The following is a 4975-nucleotide window of genomic DNA, read 5'->3' on the forward strand; positions in this document are numbered from 1 at the left end:
TGTATGAGCCCCTAATAAAATGTTAAAAAAGAAAAAAGAAAGTATTATCCAAAAACAGATTCCAGGAATTGATGGAATACCAGTTGAAATGTTTCAACAGGCTAATGAAGCAGTCGGAACACTCATTCGTCTATGCTAGGAAATTTGGAAGACAGCTACTTGGCCAATGGACTGAAAGAGATCCATATTTGTACCCATTCCAAAGAATGCTCAAATTTTAAAAAGATCATTTTATTGGGGGCTCTTACAGCTCTTATAACAATCCATACATCCATCATATCAAGCACATTTGTACATATGTTACCATCATCTGTTTCAAAACACTCTTTCTGTTTGAGCCCTTGGTATCAGCTCCTTATTTTTTCCCCTCCCTCCCTTCCTCATGAACCCTTGATAATTTATAAATTATTATTATTTTCATTTCTTTCACTGACCACTGTCTACCTTCACCCATGTTTCTGTTGTTCATCCCCCTTGGGGTGTGTGTGTGTGTGTGTGTTATATGTTGATTATTGTTATCAGTTCTCCATTTCTCTCCCCACCTTCTCCCTACCCTCATGGTATCACTACTCCCATTATTGTTCCTGAGGGATTTTTCTGTCCTGGATTCCCCGTGTTGAGAGCTTTTATCTGTTCCAGTGTACATGTTCTGGTTTAGCTGGATTTGTAAGGTAGAATTGTGTTCATGATGTTGGAGGTGGGGGTGGGGAGGAAGCATTAAAGAACTAGAGGAATGTTGTATGTTTGGTCGGTGAATGCTCAAATTATAGAATTTGATTATCGATCTCATATGTGGTAAAATTTTACCGAAGATCATTCAACAACAGTTGCAACAGCACATTGACACGGAGTTGAGGCCAGATTCAGAAGAAGACATGAACAAGGGATAGCACTGATGATGTCCGATGGCCCTTAGCTGAAAGAGAATACCAGAAAAACGTTTATATGTGTTTCATTGACTTTGCCAAGGCAGCCAGCTTTATAGATTATGACAAACTATTCATAACCTTGAGAAGAATGGGCATTCCAGAACACTTCATTGTGTGGACTATATTTCAGGCTATTTAGGGCATCATGCCTCTCAACTTAAAATGGACAAATCTCCCCATTAGCATTGAGACAGATGAACCAGGTTCTACACAGTTACTCTCTGGGTCTAATGAGAATGTTCTAACCCTTAATAGTCATCTTTACTGGGTAAGCAACTAAAAAAATTCTAGAAGCTATACAAGAAGCACAAGGAATGTCTTCACTACAACAGGTAGCTGTTATCTCTCTCCTCCATTTCCTTCCCTCTCATGGAATTTAGCAGTTTGCCAGAAATAACAGCCATCAGCCTTTATTACCTGCAAGAGGTGGGGACCCACTCAGAGGGGAACAGGGTCTCCCTGGGAACCCAGCACAAAGGTAAAGAGGTACAGAAGGAAAGAGTTTCTCCAGGAGTAGAGATGTAAGGCTTCGTTTGAGAAGGGTTGAGATGGGTATGTGTTGCACAGTAAGACTGATAAATTCTGGAAACCCAGGCTGTGGCTTACATGGGAAGACTAGTTAATTCTGGAAACTCAAGTTCAAGAGGAGACACTCTCTGTACAGATCTGGATTACACAGATTGGTTAATTCTGGAATTCATTGTCCCTAATGACCAATTCTTACTGAGGAAGTATCAGGACAGAAAATGGTTCCCTTATTCTAGTCATTCAGAAGGAAAGCCTTCATTGACATACTTTGGCATATCACGTTTTGGAAAGATTTACATGACGATTCGGCTCTACCCATGTTTTATCCCTGTACTATAGCATCTTTTGCTGACATTTGCTTTGGGAAGTATATGTCTACGGGTGGTCGAGTAAGTGGGCTCGACCACATGTCAGATGGCTCCCTCTCTGGAGGGGAATTCATTTTGTCTGTGGAACCTCTGTGCAACAATGTTTACCAACCAAATGAACATGGATTTGCACCCTGGGAGGTGTCATACCTGTTGAATCTGTTGTTAACACCACAACCTCTGTGCCTATTCCTTTAAGAAAACGGTCAGTCTTTGTTACAGTGTATCCTCAGAGCAATTCCTTAGTGGTAGTTATTCTTCAGAATGTCTACCATGCTGACAGCAACTCAAAGTGGAATTTACGCCTTGCTCAAGGAAGAATGCTGTTTCTGGATAAGCCAAATGGGCAAGGTTCAAAACCATATTTAGTCATAGGGTTCCTAGTTACTATCCTTTCTAAGCCACATAGTCTTGCTCATTCACCTGTTTCTTTTTGGACCTTGTATTGTTGTTTTTCAGTCGTATTGACATACAGTTCCCATACTGTACATTTCAATGGTTTAATATATGGGCCTTGCATTTTTAATACCTTTTCCATTTTTCTCTTTTCCAGGCTGAAAGCAGCACAACTGCAAATGATTGTCCAGCCAACATATTCTAGCCTATTCTCAGCTTCCTAGATCAGGTTGCCTCCAAATTCCGTACAGATCCCTTTCCCACAATCCTTTGCCCAGTTAGATGATAAAGTGGAGCAGCGCAAATGTGCTTTATGCTCAGCAGGAAGAAGCCACAGAACGATGATCTTCCACTGGCACCCTACAAAGGAATTTGAATGTTATCACTGGGGGATTGGGGGGCGGGGCGGGACGGGGATGCTACCCTGTTTTTCCGAAAATAAGACAGTGTCTTATATTAATGTTTGCTCCCAAAGATGCGCTAGGTCTTATTTTCAGAGGATGTCTTATTTTTCCATGAAGAAGAATACAGTACACATTTATTGTTTTATTGAAAGAGACCTCACCCTTCCTATCTGATCTGGCTGCACTGCGGCCAACAGTGAGCTGTGCAGTGGCACCTGCAGCTACGGTCCAGAGTACAGAGTTACGGTAGTTTTGGGGGGGCCTTATTTTTGGGGAGGTCTTATTTTGGGGGATGCCTTGTATTTCAGGGAGAGGCAAAACTGTAAGCAGGTCTTATTTTCGGGGGATGTCTTACTTTCAGGGAAACAGGGTAGGTATCAGATCTGGGTTAAGGAGGAAAGAGGGAACAATGAAAGGGATTCCTAGCACAGAGGGAGGTGAAATCCCATTTCCTTTATCAGTTGTTTTCAAAAGGGAAGGAATGAAGCACAGGGAGGAGGAGGCAGTGGAAAGGCAGGATATTTGTACCACCCTACAAGTGGTGGATTTAACCCTTGGCTTCCAGCCTGGTGACAAGGACGCAGTCTGGGCTTGCTTGGGAGTGTATGTGCATCAGCTGTAAAGGGCAGGTACATCATAAAGACCCAGCCAATAGCAAAAGATCTGCCATCAGCTGTATAAACATCTTTATTTCCATCCAGCGGTGAGCCCTCAGATGAGATGAGGTGCCCATCTGCACAATTGTGTGAGATGTAACCCTTTAATAAATTTGCTTGTTCCATTTGAACCTTCTTCCTTCATCTCTTGAATGCTTTCTTTGAGGTGTGACAAGAAAACAGGAAGGGCCTGAACCCTCCAGCTCCTCTGGTAGCACACGATGGACATTCAGATTGTTTCCATCTTTCTGATCCTCTGAATGGCCTTCCAGTGAACATGGATGTATTCATTTGTGTTACAATTTTCATTTCTCTAGGATATATACCCAATAGTGGGACTGCTGGATCTTAGAGTGTTTCCATTTACAGCTTTCTAAGGATGCGACATCCTGTTTTCTGCAGCAGTGGTTGTACCATTTTACAATCCCACCAGTACTCTAGTCTCTCTACACCCTCGCCAGCACTTGTTTTCTGTTTTTAAGTTTGCTATTAATGTTGGTAGAAGAGGAGACTATCTGCTCCATAAAGACTTTTAAGCTCACAAACCAAAAGGAGCAGTTCTATTCCGACTTAAAGCATCTCTATAACTTGGTATAGACTCTATGGCAGAAGGCTGTATTAATGCTGGCTCGAGATAATATCTTTTTAAAAATTTATATCTCCCTAATGGCTAATGTTCATAAGCATTTCTTCATGCATTTGTTTTTGGCCTGAATGTCTTCTTTGGTTAAGTCTGTTATGTCTTCTGGCCATTTTTAAGTTGGATTATTAGTATTTATCTTACCGAAGTGTTGAAGAGTTTTATAACTTTTAGACAATAGTTCCTTGTTTAATTGTCATTACCAACTCAACCCCCACCCCCACCCCCAGTATGGGTGTTCTCTTTCGGCTCTCTTTGGTAAAATATTTGGACACATGTTTATAATTTTTAGGAAGTCCTAGTCATCTGGTTTGGCTTCTGTTTGTACATTTTTAGTTATGTCTATAGTGTATTTATGCTATGTTTTAGAGTCCTGAAGTTTGTTCTGATTTTTCATTGATGATCCTTATTGTTTTAGATTTAACAGTTAGGTCTTTGATCCATCTTGAGTTCATTTTTGCATTTGATAGGGCTTTTGTTTCATTGTTCTAAGAATGGATATCCAGTTTTGCCAGCACCATTTCTTAAAGGGACTATACCTTCCCCAATTAATATGTTTCAGCCCATTGTTAAAGATTAGCTATCCGTAAGTGGATGGATTTACTTCTGGGTTCTCGATTCTTTTCCATTGGTCTGTATGCCTGTTATTACACCAGTACCAGGCTGTTTTTGACTGCTGTGGCAGTGGGTTTTGATATTAGGCTGCATGAGGCCTCCTGCTTTGTTCTTCTGTAGTAGAGCTTTATTTATCTCGGTCTGTCCTTTCCATGTAAAGTTGGTGGTTAGCTTTTCCATCTCTCTTAACAATGGCGATGGTATCTGATTGGGGTTGCATTACATCTGTAGATTACTTTAGTACAGCGGTCGCCACCCCTTTGGGGGTCAAATAGCCCTTTCACAGGGGTTACCTAATTAATAACAGTAGCAAAGTTACAGTTATGAAGTAGCAGCGAAAATAATTTTATGGTCGGCAGGGGTGGTGGTGGTGGTGGGGGGGGTGTCACCACAACATGAGGAACTGTATTAAAGGGTCGCGGCATTAGGAAGGTTGAGA

Source organism: Echinops telfairi, unplaced genomic scaffold (assembly GCF_000313985.2).
Source record: "Echinops telfairi isolate 266 unplaced genomic scaffold, ASM31398v2 ScPeMD7_2565;HRSCAF=3150, whole genome shotgun sequence".
Lineage (NCBI taxonomy): Eukaryota > Metazoa > Chordata > Mammalia > Afrosoricida > Tenrecidae > Echinops > Echinops telfairi.